An 18,246-nucleotide genomic window follows, 5' to 3' on the forward strand; every position below is an offset into this window, starting at 1 on the left:
GTCCCAACCGGATCGGTTCGTTCGGTTTTCGGGTACCCGGGTCACTGCTCCGTATGTCCCTTTGATTATGAGCAATTTTTTGCCGGTCGTTGCCACGTCATTCTCAAATTTGACATGAATTTTTATTTTACACCGTCAAATCAGCTAGTCACGTCATTTAAGATACTTTTTCTATAATAATTATCTTAAATAAAGTACATTTGCGTGACAAAATATTTGGTAAAAAAACAATTTAATAAAGAAATATGTGGTAAATGAACAAAATAAAAAAAAACAATTTAATAAAGAAATATTTGGTAAATGAACAAAATAAAAATCTACATTATGGGTAGATTCTTTTATGAGTGATTGAGTCGTAAAATAATCTATTCATAATGTAAATTTGAGTTTTGGAATACCTTAAAGTGATTGAGTTTTTGAATCATCTAGATTTTTTATGGACAGTCCATAAATGAATCTTTTATGAGTTGTTTAGTCGATGCACTGAAGCATCAATTAGAACATCAAGTGATAGTAGTGTAACCACTCAATAAATAATGGTTCAACGATTTCAGCAATTAAAGACAGACAAATATGAATCAAATCGTTGTTATGCATTAGTATCCTATATAGAAATCAAAGTCATTGGCCAAAAACATTCACAGACCCGAAATTGACTTTAGTGTCAAAGTGCGTGTGGCTTAATACTACATTGCTGCTTAATTTCCTTTGTATTACAGGACACTTAGACTATTTCTCCCTAAGAATACAGATTCATTTTTCGACATCAATGATTAATGTATGTAGACAGTATATTTTATATTAAGTATGTCAATAGATATACAGTAATAATCAAGATTTCCAATTTAGTTCCTATATTTTGAGGTAAGAGAAAAATAACTTAAGTCTGTGTGAAATTGGACAAAATACGAATTTAGTATTTAAACTTTAGAATTTTTAATAACTAAATAATTCATCAATATTAGACAAAAACCTTAAAATTTACGGATTAAACTCGTAACCCAATTTAAGGTATGATAAAAAAAAATGTTACAATAATGATGAATTTTATTAGCATAAATGATATATCAATGTTACACTATATTAATTATACCAAAACTGTATATTTGTTTAGAGGAGTAGAAAATGTGACATCGGCATTTTTGGTTTTTGCATTTGCCAATGTTAGAACTTTAGAAATATCGCTACACTTCTTTCCATCTGTTCCAATTTTATTGGAAACAAAATTTTGTTTACAACCCTTAATTTTGTGTGTTTTGTCTCGGGTTAATAAGTGTATCGATCCAAATTCAAAACCTGACATCTGAGTTTTTTAGACAATTTCGATTTATTTATCTTAAATTGTTCATATACATTTTAAATTTTGAAGATTAAATTAAATTGTTGGATTGAGATAATTCAATTTAAATTGTAAGTGATGAAAATAATTTGAAATTTTGGTTTTAAGCGGGAGTTTGGATTTAATTTGGAAAATTTAGGTTTAATTTAAGCTTGAGTTTAAGTTGTGTGCAATTGGGAATTTAAAAAGAAAAAGGGAGGTGTATATATATATACACACACACATGTGTATATATACTCATTTATTTATTTATTTAAATATCTATATCTATACTATATTAAAAGATAATGTAAGTAGGAGAATTTTTACATTCCTATTTTACCCTTGATTTCTAGTCATATTTCCATTATACCCTTCTTTAATAATTAGTTATAACTTATTTTATTTTTTCAGAAATTATACTATTTTCCTAAAACACCTATTTGCAAATTAAACGATTTATCAAACACCTCTCAGACGATTAATTTTTTTCTTTTACTCACTTTACCATTCCAACAAAAAAGGTAACAACCATCCTACATGTTTTTTCTATATTTATTTTTTTAGGAAATTTTGTTTTTCTTTTATTTTAATTTATATTTGTTTTCTAGACACTTTGTTCCTCTTATTTCTTTTGTTTTCTTTTCTGTTTTGTTGTTTTTGTTTGTGTGTATTATTGTGCGTGTTTTCTTTTCTACATTTTTTTAGAATCACTGGAAAAAACATCATCAAACAAAAAAATATAAGTTCGTTTGTACTTACTTCAATTCACCACTTCCGCAAAACATTATACATTTATTTTTTTACAAATTTTTAATTTAATTTAATTTTGATTTATAGTCATTTGTGAACACTCTGTTTCTCGTCTTTTTTATTTTCTTTTGTTTTGTTTTATGTTTCATAGGTTCTTTTTTTGTTATTGTATGTGTTTTATCCTTTACATTCTTTTCCTAGAATCTCCGAGAAAAGCATTATCAAGCGAAAAAAAAAATGCAAGTCATCCTTGTTATAATTCAAAATGCAAGTCATCCTTGTTATAATTCAATTTATTTTCTTTTAATTCATATTAAGGTTTATTTTATATTTTAATTCAAATTAAGAGCTTTATTTTGATGGAGAATATGAGGAAATATGAGAGATGAGATTGACATGAGAAATTTAGGGAAGAGAAAAACGTGAAAGAGGAGTACTTGAGAATATTCGGAATACTTTTTTCTAAAATAAAAAAAATGTATTTTCTATTTTGATCAAGAATAACTTGTTATGATAATGTGAAGAAGTCGAATTGAAAATCAAATTTGAGAAAATTGTTGAGAATACTCTAACAAAATGTAAATACTTCTTTAGCTTACTTATTTTCTAAATCCACGTGAGAGAATTTATTTTATGAATGTTGAGAAAATTGGGAGGAGGAGGATCAATTTGAGAAAATTAAGGAAAGGAGTTGTGAGAGAATATTAGTAAGATACTAGGTAAGATTTGACTTCCTAATTTTAATTTCATCCCAATTTTAAAAACTATATATTCAGATCAAATCGCATTGTGTTTCATATTTATATTTACGTTCATCTTAGTTTAATTTTCTTTGTATTTTTTTATGACATCATAAATGTATAACTACAAATATAAGGTAAGTTAAAACTCTCTGTTAACCTCCATTAAATTAATGAATGAAATATAATAAGCTATTGTCTTGAAAATAAGAAGATTCGTTTAAAAATAATAGTACTAAAATATAGGTTTTTTCATGACCATAAAATATTGACATAAATATTGAAATTGAAATTTTTAGATTTGTGGCCAAAAAAAAATAATGTTTTACTTATAAATGAAGTATTTATTTTACTATTTTAAATATAACACTAAATCGAAATTGTTGATATATATATATATATATATAATTAGAAAAAAGTAATGATAATAATAATAGCAGAAGTAGTAACAACAATAACAACAATATTTTATTTTATTTTTTAAGTTTTTTTTTTTACATGATTTTATAGAACAAACAAAATATTGAAATGAAAAAAACTAACTACCCCAATTATTTTAAAAATTATATTTTTTTTAAATTATAAAATATTTACATAAATATTCAAATTAGAGTTTTGAGTTTTGTGGCAAAAAAAAGGTTTAATATTTTACTTTAAAATTATAAGCGATGTATCTATTTTAATATTTTATATATACAAAATTGTTGTAAACCTTTTTAATAATAATAGAGTTGTGTTCCTTTTTAAAAATGATTTTTTTTTCCATAATTTATAAAACCAACGAAATCTTTGAAGAAGAAAAAAGTTCCTCAATTTTCAATTATTACATTTAATAAGACAGATAAATAAGGTTATCTTTTTCTAAACAAAAAAAAAGGTTTTAAACCGAACCTATTGAAACTATTTAAAGAAAAAAACTTATTTTATGAAAATAACAAGGACAGCCTTTTTTATTTTCAATAAAAATATAAATTATAAAATTAGAATTTCATAATCTATGGGGAAAAAAGTTAAGTGATATTTTTTAAACTATTTAAATGTAATCCATAATATCCTTTATGAAAACAAGGTTTAAATTATATGTATTATTGACATAAGTAATGTTAAAACCAAAACTAATACTCTTTAATTGCTTTGAATTAGAATCATAAGATTTGGCATATATAAATATATATATGACGATACGTGTTCTTTTTGTGTATGAGAGTGACTATAACGATATATATGTGACAACATAAAAATAAAAATTGTCGCATCGTGTATATTAAAATATCAAATTGTTAATATATTTATTTGATAACTAGACTATGAGTATAGGAGAATTTTTATGGAAGTAATGATAATATGAAAATATTGAAATCAAAATTCTTACACTATTATTATCATTCTTCTCTGACAATAACAAACGAGAGACAACAAATTGGGGAAAACAATGATCAATTTTTAAAAGGAAATCCACTCATGGTGGGTGATCTTCAAAACAAACTGATATTATTCAATGTGTGTGGGCATGTGTAGCAAGTTTGTGAGTAATGGAATTGCTATTGTGATTAACAAAGGAAAAACCTTGGATTGCCCCTCTACGATGTCAATCACGCAAATAGTCTAAATGTCATTACCATAATGTGATGCTCTATTAAAAAGTAAATAAAATTGTTATACCAGTATATATATGTGTTTGTGTACTTGAGCCACAAGCAGCCCAAGCTCAATATCTTTAATTTCTCTCTCATAAACCTCATGCAAAAGCCTTCCTTCGACCTTGAGTATGTCAGCATTATCCAGCACTGGTGCCGATCGCTTGCCATCGACCTCAGTCGTCTATCGTCTACTGGTTTGTTAAGGATGCCAACATAGCCAGCCACGTCACTAAAGGCAAATCTACTCAGCAGCTCCGTCAACAATGCAAGACTTCATAAAATTACAGTCTTACTGTAACAAACCGCACATTTTTTTTTAATAATGTAATTTCAGTAACTTTATTATTTGGAATTTCAGTAATTGTTATTAGTTGGAGGGAATTTTTGGAATCCTGGACTTCAAGTGTAAGTGCGGGAATTTAATTGTTGGCGTGAAATTCAATTTGAAATTCAATTGGAAGGAATTAATTTTCTTTTGAAATGGAAAGGAATTTAATAGTAAAACGAAAAGGAATTAAATGTAATGAAATTTAATAGTATAAAACGGAAAGGAATTAAATGTAATTATATTTATTTTCTTTTTTGTTTTTATTATTATTATTATTGTTTTTTTTTTTTTTTTATAAAAAGTCAAACCCCACCTCCCATCTGTTGGTTTTCTCCTTCCAATGAACAATGGCAATGCCCACGATCTCCAACCAATGTCCTCTGATGCTGCAACATACAACTTCAACGGCCACAACGCTTGTGACTTCTAACAACTTTAAGCAGCATCTTGCATGATCAAAAGACCCTAACAACAACATTTTCCCCTTTTTTGACAATTGTTCCATTGGGCAAGGAAAATGTTGAGCTTCTAGTTTCTAGAGTTTGCGATTATAGATAAGTAATCTTACTACTGGAACTGCCCACGGGCCAGACATTAGATCTATGCTAGCATGATAAATGAATGATATGGCAGAATGACAACATGATGGACTGATAGTATAGTATGACCAATGTATGTTCTGGTATGAGATCTGAAAGATTTATTTGTGTACATAGACACTTGAATGTTAGCATGAGATGGTATGTGATTCCATATGTTTGTATTTGACCTGTTGATGTTGAGGATTGTAAGGCTAGGTACAAGGATAATTTTGACTGTTCTGAGATTTAATGGACTGTTTAGAAAAGATACATGAGCACGTGATAATATGACCGAAGCATGTTAATGTATGAGCATGATTTAGAACTTTAGGAAATATATTAAAAGGACGATTGGGCATGACCCTAAATCATGAGTTAAGCGACACTACTACGGAAATGTCTTAAAGTTAGGTGAAAGTTGGAGCATTCTATTGATGTGCTTATTGATGTGATTTACTATGAAAGTGTATAAGTTATATGATGTATTAGGAAATTTCAAATGTTTGATTGTTACATGAGTTGGTGCATGGAAGTGATGTACTAGAGTGGATCCATTAATACTAGATTAATTACATATGTTGAGGCTAACTAGCCTAACCTCGATAAGGATATTTTAGAGGATCAATGATTAGGTGAATATTATATGTAATATGAAGTTAGATGCAATCTCTTTTCCTTTCCAGACTATGTGACTGCATGAAAGTGATGCACGTCCAAAGGCGCTAGTACATGAAAGAGATGTACTAAGGCTGATGTGTATGAAAGTGATACATACCTAGAGGGTGCTGGGGTGTACGAAAGAGGTACATACTCAGTGGGTTATGTGTATACGGAAGAGGTGTATGCCTAACCATGTGTACGAAAGAGGTATGCATCCCTACATTTATAGAGAGGATCTGAGGTGTACGAAAGAGGTACATACTTAGTGGGTTATGTGTATATGAAAAAGGTGTATACATAACTAGATGTACGAAAGAAGTACATACTTGGTAGGTTAGGTATATACGAAAGAGGTGTATACTTAACCAGGTGTACAAAAGAGGTACATACTTAGTGGGTTATGTGTATATGAAAAAGGTGTATACATAACTAGATGTACGGAAGAAGTACATACTTGGTAGGTTAGGTATATACGAAAGAGGTGTATACTTAACCAGGTGTACGAAAGAGGTACACATTCAGTAGGTTATATGTATGGGAAAGGGGTGTATACATAAATAGATGTACGAAAGAGGTACATACTCAGTAGGTTAGGTGTATACGAAAGAGGTATATACTTAACCAGGTGTACGAAAAAGGTCCACATTCAGTGGATTATGTGTATACGAAAGAGGTGTATACATAACTAGATGTACGAAAGAGGTACATACTCAGTAGGTTAGGTGTATACGAAAGAGGTACACATTCAGTGGGTTATGTGTATACGAAAGAGGTGTATACGTAACCATGTGTACTAAAGATAAACATCTTAAGTGGGTTATGTGTATACGAAAGAGGTGTATGCATAATCATGCGTATGTAAGAGATTATGTTTCCTTCGGGATTCATCAGAGGTTGTGGGTCCTACGGGACTTACTAGAGGTAGTGGACATACTTAACTACAGTAGGATAGAAATAAGTTTTTCATGCATGTATGAGTCCCATGAGGACTAGAGCAGTTTATATGTTCCACTAGATGTAGGTATCTAGAGGACATAGATGCCTAGCCTGACCCCAGTAGTGGGGTAACTTACTGAGTATTTTTATACTCACCCTTTCTCATGTTTATGTTTCAGGTAAGAGTATGGACGCACTGGCAAGTGACAAGCGGAATCCGTGATCGAGCTACTGGGACCGTTTTATGCTTCCGCTCAGGATGTTTAGATTTCTTTAATGTTTTCCACTTCCAGTCTTCATGTTTGAAACTTACTGATTAGTATTCGTTTCCAAACTTTTACAGTTTTCTAGACTCATTAAATTTCAAATTATGATTTATGAGTACCTTGTTGTTTGACTTTTATTTAGTTTTAATGAAAATATTTTATTTGACTTTATTTATTTAGCATTTATTTCACCATAAAAGAGTGTCATTTTAAGTTCCATGCATGCATGTATTTTAGTAGCGGTCTAACTTAAGTCCTAGGGGGTCAGGTCGTTACACTTACCCTTTTACCAAAAGAATAGGTTGGTTACAACAAATGTCTAACCATTTTTTGTTGTTGAATTATTCTTGCATTCCTAAATTAGGGATTCCATGTTGTATAAATATCACACCTATGTACATTTCAAAATACAAGAGAAATATAGAAAGGAAAGGTTGACACAACATTATCGTCCACCAAAGTACACGTTAAAACTATCGCCTACCTCTTCAGTGTTATCCTTTACCTCCTCAATACTATTGTCCAGTGACGTTATCGTCTACCTCCTTAACATTATCATGTACCTCGGTGGCGTTATCGTCTACCTCCTCAATACTATTGGGTACCTCAGTGACATTATCGTCTACCTCCTCAATACTATCGTCTAGTGACGTTATCGTTTACCTCCTTAGCACTATCGTGTACCTCGGTGACGTTATTGTCTACCTTCTCAATATTATCGTCTACCGTATATTTGTATACCTCTTCAAACAATTGCTAGCGCTTTGACTTCCCGCGTGAGTCTATCATCCCTTTCAACTTCCGAATATCAACTTGGTATCAGAGCATAATGACCAACGTCAATCAAGGAAACCTGGGAACCACCCTCGGTGCTACCGACTTCAACGACCCACCCTTGAACCAACTCCTCAATCAGATAACATCCATCAAACTTGATCGCAGTAATTTTCTTCTACGAAAAAACTTGGCGCTTTTAATCCTTTGGAGTTACGGACTCAAAGGGCACCTGACCGAACAAAAAGTATGTCCCCCAATGTATTTGAAACCTGCAGTTGATGAAAGCATGCCGACTGGAGTAGGAGCTACTCCGCTCAGTTCAGAAGGAAGCTCCGGCAGTGATGCTTCCAGCTCGTCGACAACACTTGAGGTAAGTTCTCAATACGAAGCGTGGATGACTATAGATCAACTCCTCCTCGGCTGACTGTATAACTCCATGACACCAGAGGTCGCCATTCAAGTGATGAGATGTGAATGTGCAAAGGATTTGTGGACCAGCACTCAACAACTCTTTGGTATTCAGTCCAGGGTTGAAGACGATTATCCGAGACATGTGTTTCAAACATCTATAAAAGGTAATTTGAAAGTGGAAGATTACCTCCGAACTATGAAAATGAATGTTGATAATCTCGAGTAGGCTGGTAGTCCAGTACCTCCAAGAGCTCTTGTTTCGCAGGTACTACTAGGACTTGATGAAGAGTACAATGCCATAGTGGCCACGATCCAAAGGATAGCGGACGTGTCGTGGCTTGATATGCAATCGGAACTTCTCCTGTATGAAAGGAGATTGAAACATCAGTTAAACCAAAAGACGACAGTAGGCTTCAACCAAGTCAATAATGCGTTAGTGAATATGACAAATACTAGACATGTCAACCAAAATAACAAGACCAATAACAGTAACCAGTCTATTGGGGGAGGACAACAAGGTGGTGGTAGCCATGGCAGAGGTCGAGGCAGGGGAAGGAACAAAAACAATCTTGTGTGTCAAGTTTGTGGGAAGGTAGGACACATAGCGTTTTACCCCTTCAACAGGTATAACAGAGAGTTTGTTCCCAATTCTCCTTAAAATAAGGGACAATCCTTCCCTAACAACCAGGTAAAAAATACATAACCTCATCCAACTGCCCTAGTCACTGCCTATGGAAGTAACCCCTTTCTGACAAGACAAAAGAACATGACTGATGCAAATTGGTAGGCTGACAGTGGTGCCTCCAATCATGTTACCTCAGACTTTAACAATCTTGGCAACCCGACTAAATACTCAGGTACTAAAGCAGTCACTGTAGCTAATGGTAATACTCTAGAAACTTCTCATGTTGGAACTACATGTCTGTCTAGTGATGCCTGAAATTTGAAACTGAATGATATGTTATGTGTGCCTGCCATAGCAAAAAATTTGGTCAGTATATCTAAGCTAACAAAAGACAATAACGTGTTTATTGAATTTCACACGGATTTACTATCTTGTCAAGGACAAGGGTACGGGACAAATAATAATGAAGGAAGTGCTTAAAGATAAACAATAATCAAATGAGTGCTTAAAGATGGACCATATCAGTTATAAGGTGCAGAAGTTAGCTCGAAGTCAGTAGAAAATGGAGTACCATCGCAGCCAGTGCACAAGAATAAAGATTTGTCTGCTCTTAGCATATCTTCGAAGCATAGGGTGTCTAAGGTTACATGGCATAGAAGACTTAGCCATCCTTCGTCAAAAACACTATAAATTATTATCAAAGACTGTAATCTCCCTATGTTATCTAATGAAGAGCTCAAATCTTGTGATTTTTGTAGCTATGGGAAATCGCACTCTTTAGCCTTCCCTAACTCTAACTCAAGAGCATCTGCAACCTTTGAACTTATACATACCAATTTGTGGGGTCCAACTCATCTATTGTCTACAGATGGGTACAAATATTATGCTATCTTTGTTGATGATCAAAGTAGGTCCACATAAATCTCTCCTATAAGGTTAAAAAGTGACACACTCGTAACTTTTCACAAAAGAAATTCGGGCTTTAATGTCGGTTGGCAACTGACATTAAAGATAGTGTTATTGAAGCCCTTTAATGTCGGTTTTAAACTGACATTAAAGGGCTTCAATAACACCAATAACACAGCCTTCAATGTTGGTTGCAACCGACATTAAAGGTCTTTAATGATTAAAGCCTGTTGGTTGCAACCGACATTAAAGCCTTTTTTTTAATTCTTAACTGACATTGAAGTCTAAATCTGTCCATTTTATCAATTATTGTCCGTTTTTTAAAGTTCCCTTGCCAAACCCATTTTTTTCAGTAAAAAAGTATAACATGACACATCATCATCGAACGCTATGGCTATGACATATTATTCATGTATGGATTGTAAATCTATTATATTTAATCCGTAAATTCTAGTATAGAATTATAATTTAAAAGACATATAATAATTCAGGCCTTGAAAACACAAATTACAAGTAATACAAAGATTATGATTTTACAAATGAGTTTACTATGTACCACCAGCTACTTCTTGATCTTGTTTCTCAACATTTTGAGCTTGCCTCTTTCTTCTACATCCTTGCTTTCAAGTTTTGTGCTACTTGTATTACCCCTTCCCTTGGATGTATTTCCTTTGTCCCCTTTGTCACTCTTTTCCTTTTTATTTATGTCGGTCTGCCTGGTTGACACAGAGTGTTGCTCTTTTTCAAGCTTATCAATGCTTTTAGTATCTTTTGTGATTCCATTTCTTTGACTACGAAGATAAATAGCAAGGGGATATTAACATTTTATAGTAAATATAATAAAGTCAATAGTGTCTTTTAAGTAGATAAGCAACAGAAAAGTAGAGGATGTTAACATTTTAGTAGTAAATAATAAAGTCAATAATGTCTTTTAAGTAGATAAGCAAAAGAAAAGTACCTTCCTTCCCTTCCTTTGCTTCCTTGGATATCTGAGGTTTCAACTTTTTATATTAGTGCATAAATATAAAAAAGAAATCTTGGGTCTAAGAACTTAACATGAGTCCAAGGCAACCATGTTAACCAAGGATTGGAAGGATAAGAAAATGAATCTGTAAATGACTAAACAAAACTGTGGTCCCACAAGAAACTTTAATTTCAAGTATAGCAAGCCATCCCCATGACCAATATTTTCTTAAAAGCAATGCAGCATGAACTTACACACATAATGCAGATAAATAACTTATATTTGAAAAGGCACACAATACCAAATCTTTGAACAACAGGACTTGAAAGGAATTAATGAATGTTCAATGACAGATAAGGTAAGTTGTATATACAGATTCCAGTCATTCATATATACGAAATTCATAATATTAATTCATGCTTGGCAATCTCTTCATCCTATCAAAAGTTCGTCTCAATAATGACACAACAGTTGGAATATCATCCTCATCTTTTAGAAAGTTTCAGTTCAAGTTGTATTACACATGGCACATTTAAAAACTTGTTTTTCATTAACAGGTAACAACCAACATCCATAAGCTCTTCGAATAAAAAGCAGAAGAATAATAATATGCCTCAATGTTCATGAAAGCTTCTACTTAGAACAAAACAATAGAAACACAAACCTCCTTTTTTGGTGCAACATGACGCTCTCGATCAACAATAGCCCTTTTGTGTGCAAGCCATTGTTCCTTTCACACATTTAGTGAAGGGTGACAATCAGACAATCAGATGGAACCAAGTTTCACAATCACAACAACCATCGAATGATACGTTTTTAAAAAGATATATGGTAAATAAACCCAATACATCTAGAAGCTATGACAGGTTAATTACTTATCCAGTTTTAATGAAGGCTGTATTTAGACCCATTCAATCTTGTGTAGCACATTAAACTCTTTAAGGTTCAAGATCAACCTGAATGTAATGGACATACTGTAACCATATACCTTTCATGCTTTGTTTGTAACAGAAAAGTAATTATATTATCAGCAATTCTAAAATAGGTGCATAAGGGTAGAACCTGATAGCAATCTCTCCTTGTTTAGAAACCAGAGTTGCCAGCTCGTTGAAGATATTGCTCAATTCATGAATGGTGGATTCAACATTTTGAAGAGCTTCAGCTTTGCTCTGCATGTAAGTATCTTGTAATGGAACCATCTGTTGTTGTTACTGCTGCTGCTGCAACAACGGTTGACCATCCCCATCCACCTGCTTCTTGTAAATTTACAAGCAACATAATTTTCACTTCACCACATGATAATAATTTAATTAACTTTGACAGGATCACAGGAAATTAGATACCAACATGACCAAAGAAAAGGATCAAAAGCAAAGAAGCAATATAGCACAACATAATTTTTTAAATATAGGAGCTCATGTGCACTTTCATTAAAAACAAGGATAACAGACCCCCCAGCTTCAGCATGACCAAAGAAATTTTAATTACTTGAAATTTTGGCACAGAAGGTTACCTCAGCTACTTGAATTGTTGCTTTCTGCTCCTCTACTTGCGTCACTCTTTCAACCCAAACAAATATTTCAGCACCACAGTCCAGGAGATAACACTTATTATTTTCCAGTATGCTTAGGCTAACAACTACCCATATCCAAATTGCTAGATTTTTGTGCCATTGAGAAGTCCCTCATTGGCAGAGGGAAGATTTGAGCTTGCAAGTTCATAACTTGCAGTTGTGGAATCCTTTCTTCCAAGAGGAACATCCCAGTAAGGGCCACCCACCTGCAAAGCAAACAATTCCATCATTAGAATTTTGACACTCATCAATGATTTTAAGTCCAGAATATAATTTTTAAGAAGCAAGAACAATGATATGTTTCCATAATCCCCTCCTCGTTTAATAACCATTTAGGCCTTGGTTGGTAACTATTCGGTTTTTTATTTTGATTTTTTTAAAATTAAGCCTACAGACACCCCTTCCATCTTTAGGTTTCTTATTTTGTCATCTACTTTTTACCCATATTTTTAAAAATTAAGCCAAATTTTGAAAACTAAAACAAGTAGTTTTTATCAACTTTTTTTTGTTTGTAGAATTTGGCAAGAATTCAACTCTTGTACTAAAGAAAAATGCAAACTAGGGTAAGAAAATGAGAGAATGTAAGCTTAATTTTAAAAAATCAAAATAAAAAAACAAGATGATTACCAAACGAGGTCTTAGTTTTTTTTTTTTTTTTTTTTTTTTTTTTTTTTTTTTTTTTTTTTTTTTTTTTTTTTTTTTTTTTTTTTTTAAGATTAAGCTTAGAAGCACTATTTTCACAAATAAGTTTCTTTGTCCTTTTATCCCCTTTCTTTGTTTTTGTTCTTAGAACTTGATTAAGAATTCAAGTGTTTCTTTAAGAAATGTGAAAATCATATTAACGGATTTGGGAGAACAAGCATAAAGTTCAGAAAACAAAAAAACAAGAAATGCAATTGAAAGCTTAAATTTTAGGTTAATAATTACCAGAATCACTACATCCCTGGCTGCAATAGTGAGTATATCTGCATAAGAAACAATTCTAGGGCATTCTGATTCAAGGTTGTTCTTAATCCTATCAATGATTCTAAAGTCTTTAAGGGAGTGTATGTTGATGGAAACCTTTTTCTCTCCCTGTAATGTTATAGTGTCATCCAGCAGAACCTACCCGTCGCACCCCTAATTCAAATCCTAACAATTGTGAGTTTGGTTTACATGAATATCATGCCTATATTTTCAATTCGATAAGATAAAAACAAGATAAAAACCAATACATCCACCTATGAGCTTCTTTGTTTTATGATCCATTTTTTCACAAACTTTTTCAAAATTCAAGTCAAGTTTTTAGAGGGAAAAAGTCACATAATTCTAGTTTCAGACTTCATTACTCCCGAGCTTCAAGATTTGTGTCTATTTGATTCCTAAACTTTCAAAATTATAAATTTCATCCTGGCGCATTGGAATATTTTAAAATCACAAATATACTAAACTCAAAATTGAAAATTCAAAGTTTCATAAGATATCATATTCAAACTTATATCTAATGGATCAATTAGTTTTTTAAAATATTTTTAATTTATCAAGGATCTATAAGATACAAAATTGAATGATTAGGACTTGTTAAGCACAAATTACAAGTTTAGGAACTTATAATCACTTTAAAAGTTTAGCGACCAAATAGACACAAACTTCAAAATTTAGAGACTAAACTTTATAAAAAGTATTATAACAAACAAACAATTACCTTACACATTTTTGTTCTCTTTTTCAAACGAAAAAGAAAACAACAAACAACCAATAGCTAAGACTCCGAAAATCCAAAACAAGAACGTTATCAAATAAGCCCGCTTCACGAAAGCTAAGTTTTATTAAAAAGTAAAATCAAGAGTGAGGCCAGAAACTTGAAATGCAAGCTCTGATTTAAAGAAGCAATACAATTTCAGTATAATAACGAGACGTACCAAAACAAAAAGTGAATTGAAGGATGAAATGAACCTGAACAAAGCAGTCGTGAAAGTGCAATCGGACAACAAAAGTTGCATTGCGTGGTTCAGAAAGCACAACACACTTCATTTCTTTCCTCACAACCTGCAACACATTCAGACAAGTTTTGGCATAATAATCCAATGTCAATCGGCGCTCCTCTGTTTCAAACAAGCTATGGCTCACAACAAAGAAAATAGAAAGCATTATGAACGAACGATTATGAAGAGTTGAATAGCCCAAATAATTATCCACGTGCTCATCATTATCAAGAATGTCAGGTGTCTAAAGAAATTGTTTTGCATTGAAGAATAAAATAAAATAAATGATATACGAAACCAAAATAAGCATTACACTCCTACTGTGGCCAAAATCCAAACATATACATTTCAAATATCATTTGGAAGGAGATATTTCCATTAATAGTCCATATTGAAGAGAATCAAAAGCATTTGTATAACAGAGTACCTTTTCCCCACAATCCTCAAACCGTTTATCCTTCTGTTCATTGCTGGGTTTACTTCCTGAAGTCCAAATGGAAAAATCTCCGAATAAAGCAAAATAAATAAGAGAAGTGAGAACAACAGGGGAAAAATAAGACACAGACACATACACACACACACAAACATACCAAAATTCAAGGGAGTTAATTCCTTCTCTAGATTGAAAATTTTTATCTTAAAAAACAATAGGTTTGGGTTTTTTCAAGCTCGCGTCTGCTTCTTTCATAACAATGCCAGTAAAGATCAAATTCACTAACCATAAAGTCAATAACATACGAGAGATACCAAGGGAGCGAATGATTTAACTGATATATAAGAGTACATGTTCAATTGAGTTAAGTGTTTCAACATCTCTCTACTTCTGCAAAGAACAACATTACAAGAGGGAAAATAAAAAGAACTGCCTTGAATCTTCTTAAAACATTCATATTAATCAAACATTCATATTGTACAAGGCTTTTTTTAGATTCATTAAACAGTGCAAAAGAAATATATGGTAAAGTCAGTTGCTTACAATGAAGGCGTAGTTAAGGGTTATTTTCTGCAATACTTCCACTTTCAGAGTCAATACCAAAAGGGATTAATTGTTTCTTTCCTTGATTCTTGTGGGAAATAGAATGAAATAGTTTCCAATTTCTGTTGTTTCCAACTATAGGCGTTCATAATACCTATGCACACAAAGCTACATTAAACACATACAAGGCAACGTATATTCAGCCAAAAATCTATAGAAAAAGAGATCAACGCTTGCAGTAGTTGGAGCTCTGAGGTGTTGGATGGTACCTGGTGTTTTCTTCTAGTGAAAGGACACAACTCCAATCAAGTGTATCCAAACACAATATTTAGGGGTCATGATCCAATTTCCAGCCTTAATAAAGAATCCAAAAAATTTATAAAATCTTAAGAACTTGTCAAAACACTTGAAACAATCTTTTAATACCGCACAACAGTTTGCTTCCAAACTCAAAATTCTTCTAAACCTCAAATCTATAATCCATACATTATATGTAGTTCAAGATTAGGCTAAAATCTTAGTAGGTATTCAAGAGCAAACAAGAAAGTCAAATAGAAACTCACTAAACTCTCACCCACAATAGAATTGTTCACAACTCAAAGAACGGTGCAACCATCGATATATAGATCTGTGCGGTAGTGACGGACATTCAAAAGAGAGAAAGAGTGAAAAGCTGAGAGAATGAGAGAAAAACAAAACCTATTGTTTGAGGTAGGCGATAATTGACAATCCACGGGGTTCGAAGGTGTGGATGGGAGGCGTACGAGCGGAAAAGGTGAGCGAAGAAGTTCCATATGAACACAGGCGTGGGTGAGGGAACTCATGAGAGAGAGAGGAAAACACCCACTAAAATCTACTGCAATCGACAATAGTGACGAGCGAAGACCTACAGATGATCGATGAAGGTGGCGGCGTAAATGTGGCCAATGACGCTTATGTAGTTGAGGGAGGTGAAAACGACAAGGGTCGTAGGTTAGAGAACTCACGGGGGAGAAGGTAGTTGTACGGCTAGAGTTGAAGTTTTCTCTTTCTTTTCATTTTCCTATATATAACCAAACCCTAAAATTTGATAGGGTAGTAAAAAATTGAAGGAGGGAAACAAAAAGTGAAAACTGACGGGGAAATAATAAATAGAGAGCTACAATGTCGATTTTAAATCGATATTGTAACCCCATCTTTAATGTCAGTTTAAAACCGACATTAAAGATCCGCTTTTTTATTTTTTTAAGAAACCGACATTGTACATTCACTTTAGTTTTTTCCAACCGACATTAAAGCCCAAAATTCTTGTAGTGTTTCAACACTTTCTCACTATGATACAAACTCAGTTCAATACACTGATCAAGTCCCTACAGTCGGATAATGGAGAATTTGTCAAGATACACAAAGCCTGTCATCAACTTGGCATTGCTTCCAGGTATACCTGTCCATATACATCAGCACAAAATGGAAGGGCTGAGAGGAAGCACAGACACATAGTGGAGACAAGGCTAACCCTACTAGCCCAAGCACATTTTCCCTTACATCATTGGTGGGATGCTTTCTTATACTCAACTCTACTGATTAATGGCCTTCCCACCCTTGTCCTAAATGGACAATCTCCAATGGAAGCGATGTTAAAAAATAAGCTCAAGTTTGAGGAGCTTCGAATATTTGGGTGTGCATGTTTCCCCTGCTTAAGACCGTACAATTCACATAAGTTGAGTTATCGCACAGAGAAGTGCATATATCTCGGCCCTGCTGTGAACCACAAAGGTTATAAATGCCTTAACTCCAGTGGTAGGCTGTTCATCTCTCGACATGTTGTGTTTGATGAAACTGATTTTCCTTATCAAGTGTCTTCTTCACCTTGCAGGACAACCAAGCAAGCAGTTTCCGTCCACCCAGTTTCATGGCTACCCCTCAGTTAAAATATACCACACAGTGACTCTATGCCCTCTACGTCCACAACCTCACCCTCACCAATTGTCAGAACAACCCACACCCAATCACCAACTGATAACACTACAGACAGCCCCGTCTTCCCACCTCCCTCTTCTGATCGTTTGCCCTCATCATTTAATGCCCAACCCATCGATCGTCTACCCACCAATTGTTTACCCCACGATCGTTTACCCTCATCGTGTAGTGTCTAGCTCACTGATCGCCTACCCACCAATTGCTTACCCAGCGATCATTTATCTAACGATCGTTCACCTGTCGATCCTTTACCCACCAATCATTTACCCTCATCATGTAGTGTCTAGCCCACCAATCGTCTACTCACCAATAGTTTATCCAGCGATCGTTTACCCACCACCCGCTTACCCCGATCGTTACAAACCAATTGTTTACCCCACCGATCGTTTACCCTCCGATCATTTACCTCGTGATTCACCATCGTCTACTGCCCAACCCACCAATCGTTTACCTTCGTCGTCCACTGCCCAATATTCACCCGATACTGTTTCACACCCTGTACCCATATTTAATCATCCCATGATTACCCGAGGAAAGGCAGACATCTTCAAACCCAAAATCCTGTCCTCCCAAACCCACAAAGACTGGTCCCTAACCGAACATACACGAGTCACTGTTGCACTCAAAATCACACAGTGGAACAAAGCAATGAGTGATGAATTTCAAGCACTGATGAAAAATTAGACCTGGACTTTAGTTCCTCCGTCACCGTCGATGAACATTGTTGGGAATAAATGGGTATTCAGAATCAAACGGAGTCCCAATGGCTCCATTCTACGCTACAAGGCACGCCTCATAGCAAAAGACTTCCATCAAAACCCGGGCATTGATTTCTTCGAGACATTTAGTCCAGTGGTAAAGGCGTCCAC

The 18,246-nt window shown here is 33.7% G+C and overlaps 1 pseudogene; it reads right to left on the reverse strand.

Moving 5' to 3' along the window:
• Nucleotides 1-10,992: 10,992 nt before the first annotated feature.
• Nucleotides 10,993-17,883, reverse strand: LOC120075705 (peroxidase 11-like; annotated as a pseudogene).
• Between the last annotated feature and the right edge of the window lie 363 nt (nucleotides 17,884-18,246).

The sequence above is a fragment of the Benincasa hispida genome, chromosome 1, assembly GCF_027475165.1.
Source record: "Benincasa hispida cultivar pf3 chromosome 1, pf3_genome.v1.1, whole genome shotgun sequence".
NCBI lineage: Eukaryota > Viridiplantae > Streptophyta > Magnoliopsida > Cucurbitales > Cucurbitaceae > Benincasa > Benincasa hispida.